This window comes from Macrobrachium nipponense, chromosome 33 (assembly GCF_015104395.2).
Source record: "Macrobrachium nipponense isolate FS-2020 chromosome 33, ASM1510439v2, whole genome shotgun sequence".
NCBI classification, from domain to species: domain Eukaryota; kingdom Metazoa; phylum Arthropoda; class Malacostraca; order Decapoda; family Palaemonidae; genus Macrobrachium; species Macrobrachium nipponense.
Genome location: NC_087219.1, coordinates 38,037,947 through 38,062,500, shown reverse-complemented (window position 1 = coordinate 38,062,500; position 24,554 = coordinate 38,037,947). Strand labels below are relative to the sequence as shown.

Here is a 24,554-nt window from a genome sequence, read left to right as displayed (position 1 = left end):
CCTTGTTTATATTTAATTTTATAGATATCTGACCTAAGCTACTTTGTTTATATTTAATTTGATAAATATCTGAACTAAGATACCTTCTTTTGATTTGATTTAATAAATATCCGACCTAAGCTAGCTTGTTTTGATTTAATAAATATCTGACCTAAGCTAGCTTGTTTATATTTAATTGCAATTGCACCGTGATGATATAATCGTCATTACAGCAGTTTTCATAATCGGATGTGACTATATTTTGTATAGCTATATCTTATCCCAAGGGCGTTGAACCCTTGACAGTTCACATGACGAAAACACCCAGTTACAGAAATAAACAGCGGAGCCACCAGCCCTGTGATAGCAATTTGTGGAGCCATGCGCATAAAAGTGGCTCCCGCTGTGTGCTCCACGGAGCGATTGCTCCCGAGGATCTTTCCACGCCTGTCTGGGCAGTGATTGAGAGGCAGCGAGAGAGAGAGAGAGAGAGAGGAGAGAGAGAGAGAGAGGAGAGAGGTAGCAAAGACTATAAGCGAAGACTGTCTCCAGAAGTGTTTTCATAGCGGACGGGCGGAAGAAGATGAAAAAAAAAAAAAAAAAAAAAAAAAATAGTGTGGGGTTTGGGGGGGGGTTTGGGGGGGGGGGGGGGGAGGTGGGGGGGCAGGTGTGGAGAGTCTGTTCCATCACTAAAGTCTGTGAATTTAATCGGAGACGCCATCGCTTCTTACCAGAGCGTGAAATTCGCGACGAGAAGTTGGCTATGTGGTTTTTTTTAATATTAGGTTGGGGTTATTTTTTTACCTGTTTATATATATATATATATATATAGATAATATATATATATATTATATATATATATATGTATATATATATTTTTTTTTTTTTTTTTTTGGGGGGGGTGGGATCTCTATCACTGGAGTATATATGTTCTAATGGGTCCACAATAATAAAAATGTAAAAAGTTCGTGTATAATTTATAAACACTCTAGTAAAGCTAAGTGTGTATATAATATCTATATATATAATTATATATATATATAGATATATATATATGTATGTATACAGTTTGTATTTATGTATACATACTTTGAAAAACCGTATTTATTCCCCCGTAAGAAAAACCATAGACGCATTTAATTGTTGAATCCTGGATGAATCCGTTTGGGCGGAAAACGTCCACAAATTAAGCAGATGTGTACGTCGTTTAGAGTTAATCGAAAACCTATATATACAAAAATTTATGTCCGAATTATCCTTCGTACGGGCAATCAAAGATAAATACGTGATACATTAGCCAATGGTAATGTGATTTTATCCATAAATAAATCTTATTCGTAACATTTTTATGGTAAACCTTTCAATGCCTGGTAGTTTACTTTCATACTATCAATAGTTCTTTGGTCAAAAAAGACATTTTCCTTTGAAACTAGAAGTATTAGATCTTGTATCATGCACAAAAAACGCCATATTTGCTGTAGTGTATCTAATTCTGCTTCTTTTATACCTTACGAAGTTGAGTGGCTGCAGTTTTACCCTGGATAATCGCTGGTTGTCTGGTTAGGTTCCCAAAGAAGTGGTTTGTTAATCATGTTTCAGAGTGAGAACGCCTGATCTATTATTATTATTATTATTATTACTATTATTATTATTATTATTATTTTATTATTATTATTATTATTATTATTATTATTATTATTATTGTAGGTGAATTAATTCACAGTGGCGTAAGTGCAAATACACATTAAAATGTATATACAATCGAGAGCTTTCGAGTGACCTGCTCGAGATTGAGAAGATTCTCGAAAATATATACGTATATCTAAATATATTTATATATATAATTCTTTTTATATATATTTACACTGACATCACTATGGATCTCTTCACCATTTTAATGACTCATGCTATTATTATTATTATTATTATTATTATTATTATTATTATTATTATTATTATTATTATTATTATTATTATTATGCTAGCTGCTGAAAATATTTTTAGTAAAACGTTAAGTTATTAAAATTATCTTATATTTTTTCTATGCCCACCAGAAATCAAGTTGACATTTTAGTATATATTAAACTTTTTTTCTTAATTTTTTTTTTCGTAGAGTTAACATTATTAACAGCCCAATTTAAAAAGGAAAAACCTTAACCAAACTCTTTCACACCGTAGTTGCTGGACCGTCCTACCGAATCTAACCCCTAAGACGCTGAATGACCTGAGGCTAAATTCAGTCGTCGAGCAGAACTTCTGCCCCGTTGGACAGTAGCGACAATTCACGAGGAATTTCAATTAATTATGTCAAAGAGCACCGCATCTCTCTCTCTCTCTCTCTCTCTCTCTCTCTGTTCTTTTATACCGGACAGACCATTAATCTGCGCTATTCCGACTTCCATTATGCGAGTAATTCGTGGGAATCCGGATTCGATAATTGAGAAGGGTATTCCATTTCCAACTGCGGTTTGAAGGTCACGGTTGTTGTTGCTGTGTTGTTGTTATTGTGGTTGTGGTTGTTGTTTTATTGTTTCTTCTGTTGTGTTGCAGTTTCAGGATGCTTTTGTAAGACTAGATTCTAGGGTTTATGTTGTTGATGATGATGTGCATATTTTCTTTATGTAGTTGTTCATATTGTTCCGTTGCGATGTAATTTGAGGTTGCTTTTTTAAGACGTCTAGGTTTTATGTTTTATGTTATTGTTGTTGTTGGTGTAGGGTTTATGTTGTTGCTGTTGGTGTCCTTAATTTCCTTGTTTTGTTGTTCATGTTGTTTGGTTGCGAAGTAATTTGAGGTTGCTTTTACATGACTTATAGGTTTTATGTTGTTGTTGTTGTTCTTCTTCTTCTTGTTATGCTTGTTATTTGATTTTGTGGTTGTTGCTCCGGTTGTTTGTTGGGTTGTAACTTGAGGCGGTTTACATAAGATTTTTTATAGGTTTTATTTTGTTGTTGTTGTTGTGGTTGTTGTTTCCCTGTTTTATTGTTCCTGTTGTGTTGCTTCGCTGTTGTTTCAAGATGTCTGATATATAGGATATCTGTGTCGTATTTTAGCCTTTTGCTGCTACAAATACTTATTAAACGGTTGTAAATCGGAGTTGCATTATGTAATTTTATTATTTAATGTGTTCTGGTTTCTTCTTTTGTAAAAATGACACGAATTAAGATTTATTGCTGTCATTTTCATGTGGGCGTTGTTCGTATTTGTTGTTGCACCTGTCACTGCTGGTGTTGTTGTTAAACTTTTATTAAAAGTTGTTGGTATGTAACTTTTGATGTTCTTTTTGCGTTGGTTATGCTGCTGCCGTTATTTCCTGTAAAGGAATTGTGGACATTAGTTTTTGTTTTAACTTCCTAAATGCTCCTACTGCCGAGAGAGAGAGAGAGAGAGAGAGAGAGAGAGAGAGAGAGAGAGAGAGAGAGAGAGAGAGAGAGAGAGATTTCAAACACTATAGTAATTTTCCAACCTGAGTTGGAATGTTAGTTACCATGGGACTGTCTTCTCAATGCCTATAAAGCAGCCAGAGAGAGAGAGAGAGAGAGAGAGAGAGAGAGAGAGAGAGAGAGAGAGAGAGAGAGAAGAAGGCTGTGGCTATTGAAATCCCACCTGCAAAGGTAAATTGGAAAGATATCATTAATAGCGACTGAAGAGAACTGTCTCTGTCACCATCTCGCCACAATGGCAGTCGTAATTACCTCTCTGTACTTTGTTCCGTCCGAATAGGCATGTATTATACCTCCGGGGTGTAGTATCCTCTGAGGTGTGTCCTCCGAGGTGTACCTCAGAGGATCATCCTGCTTGTACCTCAGGATCCTGCGAGGTGGACGAACTCTTGAATTGTGACTTTTGTCCCCACTGTGAAGATGGATTCAACATCGGTACGAAAGGCTTTCGTTTATTGCTTTTTTTATTTTTAGCTTTTTTATTTTTTTAGGGAGAGAGAGAGAGAGAGAGAGACGAGAGAGAGAGGAGACAGAGGAGAAGGAGAGAGAGAATTGATTGCCTGGTGTACCTAAGTATTTTTTTTCTTTAGGTTTTGATATTCCGAAGTTTTTAGATATTTTGTTGTGAAGATGCCTTAGCGATTTGGGGGTGGGGGGGGGGGTGGGGGGGGGGGGGGGTTGTTACTTCTAAGTATGATTTGCTTTTGCAAGGCAAAATTGTATCTTTGGTCTGTTAATTTAAGTCATTCGATCGCAAAACTTTGTACGTTATTCTTCCGTTGAGAAATGTTTGCAGCTAATATAGCCTTAGGCTAATTAGCTGTATGTCTAATGTGGGATGAAACTGAGTATTCAAGTTCTCTGACTCTGTATGCCCAATGTTAACACCATTAATTTTGTGGCGGCTTAGCATACACCCTTTTTCAATCTCAAAAGGAGTTACGTATTGTATTCAGATGTCATTAGCGAGGGTTTCAGGGACAAAAGTCTTCAAGGTAAAAATAGAAAATAACAGCTAAATGTAGTTGAAGTAGGTCGGCAAAAAAAAAAAAAGAAAAAAAAAGAAGAAGAAAAATAGAGTTTAAAGTCACGTGAAGCTTTAGTCAGTATCTAGAAAGTGGCTTTTAATGAACCTATAAATGATTATTCGGGCATTTGAGTATGGTGACTCATTATCTTCGTCATCACCGTCATCATCATCATTACTATTATATTTCTGGTCTGCTTTCCCCCATGGCGAGGTCCTCACTATTTAACTCCGAAACCCCCCCCCCCCCCCCCCCCCCCCCCCCCCCCCCCCCCCCCCCAAACCCCCCCCCCCAACCCCCCCACCCCCCCCCCCCCCCCCCCCCCCCCCCCCCCCCCACATACACACAAGAAAAATAGAAATCGTCACGTCAGCGTCCGTCAAGAGACCCTACTTCCCCCACTCACCATCCCTCCTACCGCCACCCCTTTCTCCTTTCTCTCCAAAAAAAAGAAAAAGAAAGAAGAAACAAAGAAAGAAAGAAAGGACGTGACCAGAGGCTGTTGCTGCAGATGTTCTTTTTCGGCAGACTCCGACGGGATGACTAACTTCGAATTCACGGTCGGGTCGTGTCCCTGCCTGCCTGCCTTCCCGCCTTGGCCCACCCTTGTGGGTGGGCTGTACTCCTTCTGGAAGGACTGACTGTTCGACGGGCGTCCTCCCCAGACGGAGGGAGAGCCTCTTCCAGCGTCCTTTGACTGGAAGGAGAAAACGTGAGCTCTGCGGAAAGAAGGCCCCCTGGGGCGCGTTCGCTTTGGAAGTGCGACGACAACGATCGTGATGCTGGATTAAGTAAATACTTAACGATAAACTCTCTCTCTCTCTCTCTCTCTCTCTCTCTCTCTCTCTCTCCCTTCGGGTGTGAGAAGGAAGAGGTCTTCCTTTCTTCGGGAGCAGGGATACCGTTGGGAAGTTTCAGGGGTGTTACAGGGGAAGGTCTCTCTCTCTCTCTCCTCTCTCTCTCTCTCTCTCTCTCTCTCTCTTTTGTTGGGTGCTATAGGAATGAGTCGTAGAGGAAGGCAATACTTTTTTTTTTTTGTGGGAGTGGGGAGGAGCTGGGCGAGATGAAAAGGACATTGTTTTTAAGTAAGAGAACGTTGTACACTTTTTATTTTTTTATTTACAAATCCTGACTCCCCATAAATAAAGGTAGTCATTCATTATTGACTCATGCACGTTTTTCTCTGTGTATGTATGTGTGTGTGTGTATATGTTTGTGTGTTTTGTGTTCCTCTTGCTAAAAATGTGTAGTAAATTTGTAGCTGATTGAATGTTTTGCAGAAGGAACCTTGCCATAGGAATTATCTCGTTGCAGTGAATTTTAATAAAGCAAAGTACTTCGCAACATCATAGAAAGGAAGCCCAATACGTTCTTATAAATTTGCACACCGATTGGTATTTACCTCTTGATGTCATAAGAAAAAAGCAATTTTACCAAATCAAAATGATAACTTGAAATGGGCTTAGGCACCATAGTTTCTTTAGTTTTAGAACCAAAAACTATTAAAACACGTCTTTACAGAAAGGAGAGACTATTGTCTTTATTGTAAAGTAAAAAAAAAATGCATTTATCGTGTCTTTGAAATAAGGAAAATGAATAAGTAAATCCTTTAATTTCCTTTTTCATTTTGCATTGGACAGTCAGTTAGTTCCTTTTAGATACAATTACTTGATATCTTTCCCAGAGACAGTCAGGTAGTTTTTTTTTTTTTTTTTTTTTTTTTTTTTTTTTTTTTTTTTTTTTTTGTAAAAAGTTTATTTTGCAGAAACTGCATGTTATATTTCTTTTGTAGGTACAGGATTTTGTAGATACAGGTACTAGGCAGTCATTTTTTTTTTATATAGATGCAGGTATTAAGACAGGTTTTTGTAGATACAGGTATTTGGCAGTCCTTTTTTTTTTTATACAGATGCAGGTATTAAGACAGGTTTTTGTAGATACAGGTATTAGGTACTTGCAGAGAGACAGCTACTGGAATTATTGGATAGAAACAGATACTGGATTTCTTTCAGAGACACTTCATTGATTCATTTTTGCAGATACAACTGTTAATCTTTTGTTAAGAGAAGGTATTAAGGTATCGTTTGCAGAGGCAACCTATGAGACCTCTTTTGCAGAGATAACGATGAGATTATTTGCAGTTATCTGCCAGGTGTTTTCCATAGACACTATTTCTTTTACTTCCTATACACTATATTTCCAAAGAACTGTATTTCTTTTACTTCCCAAGAGCTGTACGTCTTTGAATTCCAAAGACACAGTATTTCTTATACTCCAAAGACATTGTATTTATTTAACTTCCAAAGGCACTGTATTTCTTTTGCTTCCAAAGAGATTGTATTTATTTCAAAAGAAATTGTATGTTTTTACTTCCAAAATCTACTATAATTCTTTTACTTCCAAAGATATTGAATACTTCCAAAGACACTATTTCATTTGCTGCCAAAGACACTATATTTCATTTGCTTCCAAAGATATTGAATACTTCCAAAGACACTATTTCTATTACTGCCAAAGTCACTATATTTAATTTACTTCTAAAGATATTGAATACTTCGAACGACACTTATTTCTTTTACTTCCAAGACACTGCATTATTTTTACAGTCTTCTATCGGATCTCTTTCGAAGAGATTCCCACGAGATTCATTTGCCTACCTCCCTAACTGGGGGGAATCACCCTGTTCATTACCAGTTTTCTCATCTGCATCGGGATTCATAATCGGCCCCAAGATATCCCCTTGAAGTGAACCACCACGACTCATGCGTCAAATACATGTATCCTTTCCATTAACCACTCCATTCTTCCTGAAAGAACTCGTGTACCTAAAATTACGCACACTTTACATCGTGGCTCATGAGAGAGAGAGAGAGAGAGAGAGAGCGAGCGAAGGGGCATCAATGCGTGACGTGCTCTTAAAGGCGGAGATCGTGACCATGAAGAGTCTGGGACCGTTTTAAAAGTTTACTTTGCCCTCCCCCCTTCCCCTCCCCTCCCCTTCCCCGTCACTCCCCTCCCCATCCCATCCCTCCCTCCCCCCCCCTCCCTCCCCTCTCCCCCATCCCTCCCCACACCATGCGGAAAAATAATGATATTATATGTACAAATGTGTCAAGATTAAAAAAAAATAATAAAGAACTAATAAATAGCAATTCCTTTTTGAAGTGTTCCTGGCTACAGAAGACCTCTATGACATGTCATCATGGCAAAAATTTTTTTTTTTCTTTTTTAACGAAGGGAAACTGTCTTCGCTTTTTTTAATAAATAGCAAACAAATATCAATTCATTTTTAAATTACTCCAGGCTACAGAAGACTGGTATGACATGATGACATCATGGCGATTTTTTTTTCAAGAGAAAACTGTCTCGTATTTTTTATGGCTTGTCGAACGGAGCGTTTGACAGCAGAACAGTTTTCTTGTGTTTTTTTTCAGTTCATTGTGAACGAACTTGTTTGAAAATACCCTTGAGAAGGTCTTGTTTTGTCTTGCCTTGACGTACCATGAACACACGAGAATGGCTTTTGTAAAAAAAAAAAAAAAAAAAAAAAGTGGAAAGAAAGGGGGGTTGAATACTACCCCCTCCCCTTCTGGCCTATAGAAAAAAAAAAATGTCTACTCACTGACATTTTCTCTGGGGGAAAAAAACGGTAAAAAGAGGAAGAAATCTGTGGTGGGGAAAAAAACTCGGCCGGGAATTAATTGAGGGCACACATATTCAATCTTGATTTTGTCCGGACGTACGCCCAATTCACCGTAACAATTTTCTCTTTGTTTTGTTCAACGAACTTTGAACTCTTCGATGATGGTTCAATCGCAGTACAAACAATATTCAGTCTAGCAAGACGTTTAAGAGACATTGTATGCATAGGTTTTCATGTGAAAGCATTTAGTTACGAAAACATATATATATATATATATATATATATATATATATATATATATATATATATATATATATATATATATAGATGTATTTTTTGTCATATGTATAAATATGTATATATATTCATATGTGACTGGTAAAAATGAATTCTGTTACAACAGAATTCCATCTAATAAAAGGAGCTCATTAAAAAACACCAAAATATAGAGAGAAAAATACTATATTTCAGAGATTGCTGTCTCTCTCTTCAGGGAGACAGCAGTCTCTGAAATATAGTATTTTTTCTCTCTATATTTTGGTGTTTTTATGGGCTTTTATTAGATATACATATGTATGCAAGTGTGTGTATGTATATTAATATATATAGATATATATATATATATATATATATATATTATAAAAGACAGATATTTATACATTCTCTCTCTCTCTCTCTCTCTCTCTCTCTCTCTCTCTCTCTCTCTCTCTCTCTCACATATGTACATATATAGTACATATATATCTATATATAATATACATATATATATATATATATATATATATATATATTATATATATATATATATACATTAATACACTTGCATACCATACATACATGAGAGAGAGAGAGACGCATGTTACAATGATTGTAAGCAACCCGAGACGTTTACCGTCCCCGCAACTATTATATATTGCGTCCGTCGTACAAAACTCGCAATGTGTGCGTCTGCGTGTTCAGAGCCAACTCCGATTAGGAAGCCGCGGAGCTGGAGTCCTTCCATGCCCAAAATGCTCCGCAGGATATCACGCGCGGTGTCCTCCACATAAAAATGAATTCAGAATTTTACCGTCAGGAAGACGCGGCCGTGATGGCATCTGCGAGCCCTTAAAAGGAGTCGGGAGGGTGGAGTAAGGGTGGGGGAAGGGGTAAGGGGGAGAGGAGGATGGGGTGGGGCGGAGAGAGACTTAGATTGTAAATTCACTTTGTATTCGCTTTGTATTCGTTGCGGGTAAATTGCCATCATGCTGTTGCATATCGAAGATAGGAGAGAGAGAGAGAGAGAGAGAGAGAGAGAGAGAGAGAGAGAGAGCATTATCCAGCATGATCTCCGACGATGCTCGTGTGATCTGGCGCGATTTTTATGGCTGTTGACAGGCGCCAGGGATTAGCGTTAGCAAGTAATAATGCCGATAATGGCTAGTTTGAGGGATTAATCTTTTTTGTCGTCTGGGTCGAATTCGATATTTTGATCTGACCATTATTTTTGTGACGCCGGATATATATATCATCAATATTCTTCCGGTTGAGAATTCGCGGCGGTTTGGCGGAACATAATGAAAGGTCCACCGTTTTTGGCTGACGAAGCAGTTGTTTTGTGAGGTCGTTCCGTCCCTCTTGTGTGCTTGGTTCAACAATGGCGACTTTGCGTTGGTCAGTGCTTTTTTCCTGAAGGTGGTCTGAGGTTTCCCCGAAGAAGGCCGGGTTTTCCGTGAAGAGGACGAAGTATTGTTTTTCGTTGTGGTCGGTTTTACCTCGTTTTGGTCGAAGTTTTCCCTCGACGATGAAGGTTTTCTAAGTTTTGGTCGAATTTTTTCCCTGGTTGATGGTGGGTTTGTGGGTTTGCTTGCTTTTGGTCGAAGTTTTCCCTAGATGTGGGTTTTCCTGCTTTTGGTCAAAGTTTTCCCTGGTTAATGGTGGGTTTTCAGGCTCTTGGTCGAAGTTTTCCCTCGATGTTGGCTTTTTACCTAGTTTTGGCCGAAGTTTGCTCTCAGTGTTGGTTTATCTTAGTTTTGGTTGAAGTTTTCCCTCGTTGATGAAGGTTTTTCCTAGTTTTGGTCGAAGTTTTCCCTCGTTGATGAAGGTTTTTCCTAGTTTTGGTCGAAGTTTTCCCTCGTTGATGGTGGGTTTTTACTCAGTTTTGGTCTAAGTTTTCTCAGTGTTGGTTTTTCTTAGTTTTGGTCGAAGTTTTCCCTCGTTGATGGTGGGTTTTTACTTAATTTTGGTGGAAGTTTTCTATCGTTGATGAAGGGCTTTCCTAGTTTTGATAGAATTTTTCCTTCCTTAGTGAAGGTTTTTCCTAGTTTTGGTGGAAGTTTTCCCACATTGAAGTTTTTTTTCTGTTTAGGTTGTTTTTTTCTTGGTGTAGTTTTTTTTTTTCTGAGGTAGTCGAAAGATTCCTTTATTGGTTGGGAATTTTCCTGCCACAAGTGGAAGTTTTCTCAGAGAAGGACGAAGTTTTCCCTCGAGGAGGTCAGAGTTTTTTCTCCGTAATGTCAAAGTTTTTTTCTTCGAGGGGGTCAACTTGTAAATTTTCCATTGCGAGGTCGAAGTAGGTCTTTTCCTACGACAAGAACGAAGTTTTCCATGCGAGGAGCTCCTCTCCTCCTCCCCTCCTCCTCCCCTCCTCCTCCCCCCCCTTCTCCTCGGCGATAGAGGCCGCAGCGTATCGATAATTAGTCTTGTCCGCAACATGACACATTTTCCGAAATGAGAATATTAATATTTCGGCGACCGATAATAAAAAAAAACAAAAAACATAACCTCCCTTGTTCGAACAAGGTGCTCATTAACATTCTCCAGAGGAATCTTTTACTTGACGAGTTTACGAACACCAGGGACGAGTTTTTCACCCCACTTTTTTTTTTTACCGTTTGACAGGCGACTTTTTTGACGTGTGTGTGTGTGTGTGTGTATTAAAGGACGGTCAACTTGTTTCTCCTTCTTTCCTTATTAATCTGATGTAGACACGACGATGCACACGTTAACATATCGTCGAGTTTGTTCGTCGGTTCATGGAAGTATATCTATATATATGGTCGCTTTGGATTTTTTTTTTTTTTTTTTTTTTTTGAGACGGCTGGCTGGATGTCTGCCTGCCTGCCTGGCTGATCGCTCGCTCGCTTCGGTCCGCCGGGAGAAGTGACATTCTTTTTTATTGGCTGTGGCTGGCTTGTCTCCACTTGTAGTAGTCTCTCTCTCTCTCTCTCTCTCTCGATCTCTCTCTATCTCTCTCTCTCTCTCTCAGGTGCGCTGGAGATATTGTGTGTATTTTTCTTGCCTGTCTCTTTCTTCTTGGTATGATTTAATTGCTAGAACATTTCATCTATTATTATTATCATTAGAATATACAGCTTAATAATAATAATAATAATAATAATAATAATAATAATAATAATAATAATAATAATAATTATTATTATTATTATTATTATTTTATTATTATTATTATTATTATTATTATTATTTTTGTTTTGTTTTGGTTGTTGTTGTTGTTGTTGTTGTTGTTGTTGTTGTTGTTGTGGTTATTATTATTATTATTTGTAGAATTTATAACATCTCTTTAATTTAACACCATCGTCTCGGCATTTGCATGTATACTTAATGTTTCTGAATGTCATTGAATAGTGTCTCCTACTACATACGTACACATGTCTGTGGACAGCTTAGCAACCGGACTTGTCAGGTAGGTTAGAAGTTGCATGTGTATAGGCACATATTTGGTCGTGATTGCCGTGTAAGTGCTTAGGTTAATGAGCAGGTGTGTGTGTGTGTGTGTACTTATGTGATTATGAACGAGAGATTCGTGTTGCGTATCAAACACGTTGTGAACTTGTCGAATACATGTTTATACGAATGGGAACGACGCTTAGCAACCTAGCCTGTAAATAGGGGTAGAAGATCCATGCATACTTGTCGCCTACGAGTCGTATATACAAGTTAATGCACACACGTGTGTACGTGCGTGGCTAGCTAGCCCCGATCGGCCGAACCGATCCGGCCGCCTGCCAGCTCGCTCAAACTCCAGTTTCCAAATCTCGTAAACTAATATCCTGTGTCATCTCAATTGGAAAGATATTTTCAGGCCGGTGAAACCACCCCGACCACCCAATTAGTATTGAAGTTCGGAGTGATTCCCGAACATGACACATGCTGGATAATCAAGGATCTGCCAGAAGAGGCCTTCAAGGTCACAGGAGATGGAGTTTGAACGCACAAAGGAGAGTGAGAGAGAGAGAGAGAGAGAGAGAGAGAGAGATGCTGAATAGAGAGATGAAGAGGAGGTTTTAATGGGGTTGAAAGAGGGGGAGGGGGGGGAGATACTGGAAGGAAACAGGGAAGGGGAGGGGAAGGGATACTGGAAGAGAACAGGGAAGGGGGAGGGAGGAGAGAGGATTAATTGGCGACAGACAGAATTGTGTGGATAATAAGGAGAGGAGAATTATTGGGATGATAAAAAAAAGGGTTTTGAGTAAAGAATTTTTATCCAGAAAGCAGCTCTTGAAAAAGAAGACATCGGATTAAGAGACAAATAGAAACTATTAAGAGGCCAATGAAAGGAACTATGAGGAACATTGTTGAGCAAGATTTAAGTGGTTGAGATTCGGGAACTGCAATCAAGTTTTAGAATAGAAGGCTGTGAAGAAAAAAGGAAAAAAAACAGAAGGAGGGGGGAAACTTGAAAAAAAGAAAAAAACAAAAAGTGTTAGGAAGAGAGAGGACAGGTTATAAAAGTTTAGCTTGTAGTTGTTAGAGTTTGGATAGGAGGAGGAGGAGGAGGAGGAGGAGGAGGAGGAGGAGGAGGACACCAGACGATGATAAACAAGAAGATTGAATTTATATTTGTTGAAATGGACGGCTCCCTTTCATCAAAATGCGTCTACGATTCAGGAGGAGGAGGAGGAGGAGAGACGACGACGATGACGACGACTACTCAGGCAGAAGACGAAGACTCATCAAGAAATAGACCTGAAAAGAAGAGAAGAACGAACCACCACCCCCTACATGCTACAGAATGGACTTACACCCTGGAAAAAGGAAGAGCGACTTAGGAGCGACTGAGCGATTTTGGACCAGAAGGACCCACCCTAATTGTCTTGGTTGGTGGTCGTCTCTCATTGTCTCTCTCTCCGTCGCCATTGACGGATTAATGTCTCTATGAGACCCTTTTAATTCGCCACTTCCCCGCCAACCCCCACCCCTCCCACCCCCCTAACCTCCACCACCTTTTCCTCGGGATTTTTGGAGTCCAGCTTCTTTTGTGGCACTTTATTTCGTTGTCTGAATCTTTTTTATTTTTCTTTTTTATCATTTTCTTTTTCTTTTGTCGTTAGGCACGAATGTCTTTTCGTTTTGTCAGGATTTTGTCTCTCCTTCTTTTGAGTCGTGGTTATTGTGTTTTTCTTTATACATTTTGGTTTTTTGTTCGTTTGGTTTGTAATAATATAGTAATAATAATAATTTATTATATATTTTATTATTAATTAATATTATTATGAGTGGAGGTTATTGCGTTTTTTCTGTACACATTTAGTGTTGGTTAAATTTGGTTGTAATAATAATAATAATAATAATAATAATAATAATAATAATAATAATAATAATAATATAATAATAATTATAATTATTATTATTAATTATTATTATTATTATTATTATTATTATTATTATTATTATTATTATTATTTAAGCTCATAGTACATCTCCGAATTTAGAATGTAACAGTAAAAATATACTAGCAAGAGGACCATTTACATAGGTATATATATATATATATATATATATATATAATATCATATATTATATATATATATATATATTATGTGTATAGATATGGTTAGTTTCTGTTTAAAGAAAAAAAGTTGAATTTACTGTTTACCATAATTAAATCAAGTCGGAAGTCCAAAATACTCTTTATATATATAAGAAATGATTATTCATAATGGCCATCGACCCATGTTCTCCCTTCAAATGTGGGCGTTATTAAGTTGGAAGACCTTTTCAACGTTTGTCATGCAGAAGCCATCATCTATTTCATATTCAGACGCAGGCATTGCCGGGACGCACGTGTTGACGAAACGTGCGACGAGGACAGTCAAGGTCTCTTGAAACAAGAGTGAGTTTTGTTTAAATTTCTGCAAATAGGATCGAGTTTATTTTCTCTTTTTTTTCAATTTTTTTGCTTTTTTTTTTTTTTTAGACAAAATGGGTGGTTTTACTCTCTTGAAACAAGAATGAATTTTGTTTAGATCTCTTCAAACTGGATTGATTTTTTTTCACTTAAAACAAAATGGGTTTTGCTTTACTCTTGAAACAGAATGAATAATTTTTAAATATCTTCAAACAGGATTGAGTTTTTTTTTTACTTTAAACTAAATGGGTTTATTTCACTTTATTGAAACAGAATGAATATTGTTTAGATATCTTCAAACAGGATTGAGTTTATTTTTTTTTCTTGTAATAAAATGGTTATCGTTTTACTCTATTGAAAGAAGAGTGAATTTAGTTTAAATCTCTTCAAAGTGGATTGATTTTTTTTACTTGAAACAAAATGGGTGTTGTTTAACACACTTGAAACCAAATGAATCTTGATTTGAGTTTTTTTTTTCTTGAAACAAAATGGGTTTTGTTTTACTCTATTGAAACAGAATGAATCCTGTTTACATCTCTTCAAACAGGATTGAGTTTTTTTTACTTTCTTGAAACAGAATGTGTTTTGTTTCACTCTATTGAAATAGAGTGAATCTTGTTTAAATCTTTAAAAACAGGATTGAGTTTTTTTTTACTTTAAACAAAATGGGTTTATTTTACTCTATTGAAACAGAATGAATATTGTTTAGATATCTTCAAACAGGATTGAGTTTTTTTTTTGTTAACTTTTTTGAAACAATATGGGTGTTGTTTTACTCTCTTGAAACAGAACGAATCTTGTTTAAATCTCTTCAAACAGGATTGAGTTTATTTTTTTACTTGAAACAGTATGGGTTTTGTTATACTCATTGAAACAATAGTGTTTATTTACTGTTATGGAACAAGAATGAATCTTCTTTTACTCTTGTGAAAGAAAGATTAATTTTGTTTTACTCTCATAAGAGAAGGATGAATTTTGTTTTACTCTCACGAGAAAAGGATGGATTTGGTTTTACTCTCGTGCAACAAGATTAAATTTTCTTTAACTTTCATGAAACAAAACAAAACAAAAAACAAAAAGAAATTTTGGTGTGTGAATCTTTGCCACTCTATATGGTGAAGAATAGGTAAAGAAATGTGATACCCTCAACCGGCCAAGCTTCTCGGAGGAGGCAAGATGCTATATAAATGTCTTCCAGTCTATTACCAAATTTAGGCAGTTTGACTTGTCAAGGGACCAGATACCCCAAGTGTGACTTGGGTTTTCATTAAGCTGCGCGCTCCCAGGTAATTGTTTTACAACTCGAAGCATCGTTTACATTCTTTTTGCTTGCTATGGCCTTTTTAGTTTATATTTTATTTTTATTTTTTGTTTTTTTTACGTGCGTTTACAACCGTCTGTACCTGAGAAGATTCTCTGATTTCTGCTTGTGGAAGGTAGAGCCTCCTCTCTCTTCTCTCTCTCTCTCTCTCTCTCTCTCTCTCTCTTTATACACACACACACACACACACACACATATATATATATATATATATATATCTATATATATATATATATATATATATACACATACACATACACATACATACATACATACATTCACGCATTTGTATGTGTGCGAACGCGTTGATTGCTTAAAGGCGCTTATAAAGCACGAACTATTTGCATTCTCTCTCTCTCTCTCTCTCTCTCTCTCTCTCTCTCTCTCTCTTCTCTCTCCTCTTCGAAGCCAAACCACCACCACCTTATTTTTTTTTCTCCCTCTCTCTCCTTTCGTAAATAGCCCACATGTTCATTAGGCCACACCGACATACTCCGCCGGAATTTACGAGTCTTCAAGAATGGAGCTCAAAAAAGATGCTTAGGATTCCTGTGGAGCTAAAAAGACTTTTGGATGCTTTACCACTCGTCCGCTGAAGTCTGCTGCTGCTGCTGCTGCTGCTGCTGCTGCTGTTGTGACCTCTTGCCATCCGCTGAGCAGCTTCGTGGTTGTTGGTTTTGAATCTGGACGAGTATATTTGAACTTCAAAATTTTTCTAGTGTGGAAGGTTCTGCTTTTAAGAGCGGTGTTCTTCATTATTATTATTTTTAATATTTTGAATCTGGACGAGTATTTTAATTTCTGAAGTTTGCTAATTGTGAAAGTTCCGTTTTGAGGGAGCTGTATTCTTTATTATTATTATGTTAATAATCTCTCTCTCTCTCTCTCTCTCTCTCTCTCTCTCTCTCTCTCTCTCTCTCTCTCTCTCTCTCTCTCTCAACCCGGATTGGCAAAAAGAAACCTTTGACATGGAAGGTTGACTGAAATGTCAATATAAAATAGCCGACTTGAAATATTTTCAGTCAAAATATGGACGTCATCTACCAAAGAATCTCTCTCTCTCTCTCTCTCTCTCTCTCTCTCTCTCTCTCTCTCTCTCTCTCTCTCTCTCTCTTTTCTTTCTTTTACACGCAACGTTTTAAAGCTAGGGTATCGTTTCTCATGCGATAGGTGGTTAGAAATTGGGCTAGGCATTTTGCTCTCTCTCTCTCTCTCTCTCTCTCTCTCTCTCTCTCTCTCTCTCTCTCTCTGTTACTACTTTACCTATAAACTTAAAAAAACACTGGATTTGGGAGCTCTGTCAAGGGATACACTCTGTGGGCGTCGACTTCTCTGGTTTTCATGTTTTTTATCTTTTCCCTTATTTTTTTTTTTTTACTTTTTTAATCATTGTTCGTTCTCGTGGCCTTTCCTCTTCCATTCCAACGAAGTTTCTCGGTTAATGTAAAAGTTCTGCTTTGTCGCCTCGGCACAAAAGAGCTGAATTAATTACAGGTTCGTTTTCTCTCTCTCTTTCTTTCTCTCTCTCTATTTATCTTTTGTCTTCATTCCTCTCTTAGATTTCGGGGTCTTTCTTTCTGAAATTAGATTTTCTTTGTACGACTACTTTGGCCTTTAGAATCTTCCGTGATTGAGTTGTATATCATGTATTGTATAAATTGTGTATAAAGTATATTTGTGTATGTATCTCAGTTGATAACCACACAGGGTTAAACTCCGATGACTTCTTACTTCATTTTTCATATACTTATTTGTGTGGTTTAGATTATGGTCCAGAATAAGTCAAGAATGCACATATTAACTGTATAAAATGTGGGGTTCTTTATTTGTAAATGTATATATATATATAATGTGTGTGTATGTATGTGTGTGTATATATCTCATTTGACAACTATGTAGACTTAAACCCCGAAAACTTTTTAGTTTATTTTTGCGCTTTGGATTGTGGTCCAGAATAAGTCAAGAATGCCCCAATTAAGCGATTCCTTATGATTCACAACCCTCCTTACGTTATTGCTAGTTATATATAATATTCCAGACTTGGCAGCATGCTTTCCAGTTTTTTTTAATCTGTAGCTGATTTAAAATCAAGGTATTCGTTCATTTCCTTTAATTGGAATCTATTCCAGATTTTTACGTCGAGCATTAGTACTCCAGCTGTGATATCACTTTAAGCTATTGAATTAAATGTCATAAAATACTGCTCCAACTTCTAAACATTCATGTCTCTGGAATCTCTTCCAGGTTTGACATCTAAGCATTCCAGTACTTAAGGAACTTCCAGGTTTGGAAATCGTAAATTCCTGCTTTAAACTTTTTTTTTCATGTTTTGAAATATATAAATTCCAGTCTTGAAGCTTGTCCAGATTTGAAATCTATCGACTCCGGTCTTTGCAATTTATGGACTCCGGTCTTTGAGTTTCGTCAACTCCAATCTTTGAGAATTGTCAACTCCAGTCTTTGAAATTCACGAACTCCAGTCTTTGAAATTTGTCAATTCCGGTCTTTGAAATTTGTCAGATCCAGTCTTTGAAATTTGTCAACTCCATTCTTTGAAATTCATGAACTCCAGTCTTTGGAATTTGTCAACGCCAGTCTTTTCAAATTTGTCAACTCCAGTCTTTGAAATTTATGAACTTCAGTCTAGGAAATTTGTAACCTCCATTCTTGGAGGTTTTCCAGCTTTGAAATTCACACATTCCTGAGTCCACTACCAGCAGCGCTTAAACCCAAACTGCCTTTCCAGTTTTTTCAATTTTCCGTAGCATTGAAATCTAATCCCAGTCGCCCCTGCAGTCATCATCCCTCCCAATCATACCACCCGAGCCCAATCAGCAGAAAACATCAGCGGCAGCAGAGTTAAGCGGTTAGCCCCCGAAGCCTTCTTTCAAGAGATACTATCCACAACCTCGTGAAACATTAGCATAACGCGCATGTTATTTGAGCAACGCGCAAGCTCTTTGAAGTCTTGCGGACAAAGCACAGGGCCATTTGAATAACGCGCAAGTTGATTAACTTGCTGGTTTATTTTGATGTACAATTTTATTTTTTATCTATTTTTTATATTGCTCTGGGCACTTGAACGAGGCGCCGGCTAGTGGAGATATAAAGTTAGGTATTTCGACAAAAGCGGAAGACATTTGAACAACGCGCATAGTCATTTGAATAAGAGCGACCGGTTGTCTGAATCAGATCATCAATAGCTCTCTCTCTCTCTCTCTCTCTTATACACACAATCACTACATCAACCCCGTTTCTTTGGTCTACCACTAAGACCCCTCCTGCCCCCTCCCCGCTTCCCCGTTCCCCCTCCCTCTCCCCGCTCCCCCCTCCCCGTCCCCCTCCCACTCCCCCTCCTCCTCGCTCCCCAAAAATATGTAGTCTGAAGAATGGAAGAGGGAGTAGAACATTGATACCAATCACTTCTTAGTGGTCTTAACATCGGTTTCTTTTGTAGGGCCGAGTTTTCCATTCTTTTCAGTGCGGCGATTTCAGATAACTTTATTATTGTGGCTGTAGATGTTGTTGCTCTTGTTGTTTCGGGTTGTTGATGCGGCTGTTGTTATGTACAGATGTTATAGGCAGTGCTATTTTTGTCGTGTTTTCTCTTGCCTCATTGGTCGGCTTATGCTCCGCGCACGTGTAAGTACACACACGCAGTTATACACACACACACACACACACACACACACACACACACATATATATTATATATATATATATATATATATATATAATATATATATATATATATATATATATGTGTGTGTGTGTGTGTGTGTGTGTGTGTGTAGTGTGTATATATATTGATATATGTATATACACGTATGTATCATATTATATATATATATATATATAATATATATATATATATATATATAGTATATATATACATATATATATATATATATATATATATTATATATATATATATATTATATATATAATATGATGTATGTATAAATACATTCATACAAACATAGTGTGTGTTTTAGTATTGGGTTAAAGACACCGTTAATAAAACAAATTTTTTTTTTTCACTTTATTTGTATCCTAACTTACTGCTCAAGTAATACAGGTAAAAACTGAACTTATTAAAAGACTCCCTTCACTGATAAACACCCGTGAAAACTTAAGAGACCAACTTACTAAAAATTTAAATCGTTCATTTAACATTTTTCGTTATCGGTAAGTTTTTGTTAATATGTGGCCCGTCGATTAACAAGTAAGTCAGGTGGTTTAAATATTCAAAATTTTAAATATTTCATTTAACTTTTAATTTGACGTTTCACCCAAAGATTTTTTTAACCCTTTGCATAATTTTTTTAATAGTTTAATATAAAGGACAACCGCACCAAGTGATTTAATAACCGAACCACCACTTAAAAGATCTAATCGATTAGCCGGTTTGCTTTTAGAAATAAAGGTATAACAAGTCAACGTTTTGTAATTCTATCTGCTGTATATATATATTTTAAATAACAAAATCAAACAGGCATACGACTTTGGATTTACTTTCCCATTATATTGAGTCATGTGATTGTGAGTTTTCTTCGAATAATTTAATTCTTATCCTGCCATTCGTGATAAAGCGCTGATGCGTCTCAGAGCTCAGCGATGTATTCCTTAAAATCTTCGCTAATAGCTTCGATCTAACTAACTGTGGGTCCTCGAAGGTATTCGAGAAGAGCGGTTGCGCTAATTTTTATGATCTTCACGTGGTATTTAAGAGGCCTTCTTTTAACAGGTTTTTAAGTAGCGAACGAGCCCAGAATGCGCCTGTTTTAGGCGCCGTTTTATTGCATAGCGAGGCGGAGTTCGCGCGCGTCGGGGGCATGTTCAGCAGGTCGTTTGAGGAAGTGGTAGGATTTTTGTGTTCGCGTGAGTTCACCCTCCTGAACGCTTCTTTGACGGGTGGTGTTGATCCTTGGTATTTGTTTGTTGTCTTGTCATTTTTAAAAGTTATTACTAGTATTTTTATGGTTGTGGCTCTTTTCTCGCTTGTTATTGATAGCAGCGGTGATGATCACAGAAAATTAAGTGATAAAGGTGGATTTTTGTTGATTTAGCTGGTAGCTTAGTTTATTTTTTTCTTCAATAAGTATATAACGATTGGTAATGTTGTCTGTAGGTATTACCATTAGAGTAACAAATATATATATATATATATATATATATATATATATATATATATATATATATATATATACATACATACAGACACACACACACACATATATATATATATATATATATATATATATATATATATATATATATATATAAAACTGCAAACATTAAGCTGCAAATTACGTTTAATATCAAAAGTTTGCCAATATCAAGAATGTTACGGTTTTCTGTAACAAAAATTCATGTATGTAATTTTATTAGGAGAGAGAGAGAGAGAGAGAGAGAGAGAGAGAGAGAGAGAGAGAGAGAGAGAGAGAGAGAGAGAGAGAGAGAGACCGGGGCATCGTAACCGATCCGGGCCGTAGCTTTTGTTGGCCCAGACGTCTACTACAACCTTCCTTCCCTCCAGAGATCCTCCTTCCAGAGTAACGTCCTTCGGCTCAGATCCTTCTTGGCACCTGGAGGACTCTGCTGGTGGCGGCGGTGGTGGTAGGATCTCGATGCTGTTTGTTACAGGATTCTGATTGGCGCTTTCTCTCTCGCTCTCTTTTTCTCTCTCTCTCTCTCTTTTTCTCTCTCTCTCTCTGCTCGAAACGAATAGGGGCGCAAATGTTTGGGGAGAGAGAGAGAGAGAGAGAGAGAGAGAGAGAGAGAGAGCGTTGCTTCTTAGGTGTGGAAATTAATGTGGTTATTTATATCATATTGACGACGGGAGGTGTCTAAAACGGAAGGGTACTTTCTACAACGTATTAGATGTGATTTTATTCTCAAGGGTATTTATGAAACATCCCTGTATTGAGGGATTTGTCTGCTGTGACTATAAGGTCGTCTATTATGAATTCAGGAACCTTTCACTTTTCAAAGGTGAATCTTTGCTCCCTTAATATTGACGGTCTTCTGCTTAAGGAATATTTTATTACAACCTTGGAAAAAGTGGAGAGTAAATGAACCAGTTGCGCCTTCTATTGCCGAAAGTAACTGCTTCATATATTTCACTTTTCAAAGGAAGATCTTTGCTACCTTAATATTGAGGTCTTCTGCTTAAGAATATTTTTTTACAACCTTAGAAATCGTGGAGAGTAAATGAACCAGAGGCGCCTTTTATTGCCAAAAGCAAGTGCTTCATACCATTCCACTTTTCAAAGGAAGATCTTTGCTCCCTTAATATTAACGGTCTTCTGCTTAAGAATATTTTTTTACAACCTTAGAAAATGTGGAGAGTAAATGAACCAGTTGCGCCTTCTATTGCCGAAAGTAGCTGCATCATACCATTCCACTTTTAAAAGGAAGATTTTTGCTACCTAAATATGAACGGTCTTCTGCTTAAGAATATTTTTTTTACAACCTTAGAAATCGTGGAGAGTAAATGAACCAGTGGCGCCTTTTATTGCCAAAAGCAACTGCTTTTATCAACGGGAATTATCTTGGAAGGACACCATAAAAGAGAGAGAGAGAGAGAGAGAGAGAGAGAGAGAGAGAGAGAGAGAGAGAGAGAGAGAGAGAGAGAGAAAACTCATTTAATACCGATTGAATTTTCGACGACGAATGTCACCTTGAGAACGAAGTAGGCCCGTCTTCAGCTTAGGCAACGTAAAAGGTGCTTTCCAAGATTTAAAGTAAATAGGAGTTTAAAAGTTCTTGGCTTGACCGCGCATATACCCGAAGAGCTCAATCGCATAGCAATCCTTCAATGTCGCTCCGTCCGTGACTGCGCAGGTGCCTCGAGAACTCCCCCCCCCAAAGAAAAAAGAAAGAAATGTGGGGCCGGGGGGCATCCATCTTGCAGGTGAAAACTCAAGGTGCTCCTCAACGGAATTTTGTTCGCCTTGCTGCTCACATTAGGCTCTGAAGTTATTGGTGGCACGGGCTCTTGTCAAGTAAGGTGTCTTTCTGTGCATCTTTATATAACATCATTTACTTGATAAGAGTGCCAAATAAAGAGCCTAGACAGCTGATCAGGAGGATATTTGATATATATATATATATATATATATATATATATATATATTCTGTATATATATATATATATATATATATATATATATATATACATATATATATATATATACATATATATATATATATATATATATTATACAAATATATATATATATATATATATATATATATATATATATATATATGTATATATATATATATATATATCCTATATATATATATATATATATATATATATAGTATATATAATATATATATATGTATATATATATGTATATATATATATATATATATTTATATTATATATATATGTATATATGCCTATATATATATTATATATATATATATTGAAATATGAATATGATAGATTGGAAAATAGATAAAGCCCATTAAAAGATTGTTTGGGGGATCAACGAACGGTGGCATATATTGAAAAACCTTATGTATATGTAGTGTATATATATTATATTAAATATATATATATATATATATATATATATATATATATATATATATATATATATATATATAAGTACATTAAACGTATATTTCTTTTTGACAGTATAATTTACATTAAATCTTCTATTTTACGAAATATTTTTTTTCCCTTTTAGGGAACGCTTTCAGATGGTAACTCTCCCTTTATTATTACCTTCTGGTTTATTAAAGCGATTCTAGTCTAACCTTTCCAATTAGCCAAGAAATCATTCATTGGTTGAAGAGTTCACTCATCTGATGAACTGTCTAATCATCCCCTTCTTTGCCCTGCTCCCCCACCCCTATTTTTTTTCTCTTCGAAAAAGAGAAAATCTATATATATAAATAAATCTTTCAAACACCTTTTGTGGTGCAATCGTGGAGAAGGCTGGCCTAGCGATCACCCACAAGAGATAACAAAAAAAAAAGCCGCCTTCGACATACAGCGATTACCGGGAGATAGTGTCAATCCACATTCTCGAAGAAGGTCGTTATTCCCGCTTAAGTCTTTGTACTCTTGGTACTTAAGGGAGTTTCGAGGAGGTTCCTGAGGGTACCTCGGGGTACCTTAGGCTCCGTTCCTTCGCCCTCTCGTTGATGAACGGGCAGGAATGAATGGGCAAGAATCCAGGGCCACAACGGCCCCTCCTCATGAGGCCTGACGATCTTCTTGAAAGGCATCGTTGAGGGTTAAGAGAGAGATAGAGAGAGGGAGAGAGAGAGAGATGGTTATCGAGGGCGCCTCGCCCGCAACTATTTCAAACGTCGGGGTTGCGTCGATAGGTATCTTAGCGTGTGCGTGTGTGTGTGTTTGTGTCTATACCCATGCCCATGCCCATGCCCATGCCCGCCGAGGGCCACCGCCACCGCGCCGTCAGGAATCCTCTCCAGTGCCCTGGGAAGCGCGCCCTTTCTGGTGGTGAGCCACGGGCAAGATAAGGAAAGCGGAAGAATGTCGGGGTGGGGGGGGTGGGGGGAGTGTTAGGGGGGGGAGGGGGCGGAGATGACGACGATACAGAAGGATTTTTGTCTCAGTTGAGACGATTAGTTTTTTTTTTTTTTTTTTTTTATTTTTTTTTATTTTTTGAAAAGGATAAAGATCTGCTTTTAGGAAAGCCATTTATTATTATGCCTTGAAGAAACCAGGGGTATATGAAGGAAATTCACACAGTCTTCTGTACTGTGTTGTCTATTTGTAGTGGGATGCATTGATATTTTGTCTGCGTACACACATAATTTTATATATATATATTATATTATATATATATATATATATATATATATATATATATATATATATATATATATATATATATATATACTCGCATTAGGCTACAGATGTCCTTTAATATCTAATTCGCTCTACCTCGGAGTTAATATATTTTCATATATGTTAACCGAAGGGGAATTTCTTAACAACCAAGAAAATTCCCCTTCGGTTAAC

General features: G+C 37.0%; 1 protein-coding gene across 1 annotated transcript in view; it reads left to right on the top strand.

Annotated features, from left to right (window-relative positions):
• Positions 1-24,554, top strand: part of LOC135203098 (uncharacterized) — a 249,065-nt gene that overhangs the window by 187,874 nt on the left and 36,637 nt on the right. The window lies entirely within an intron of this gene.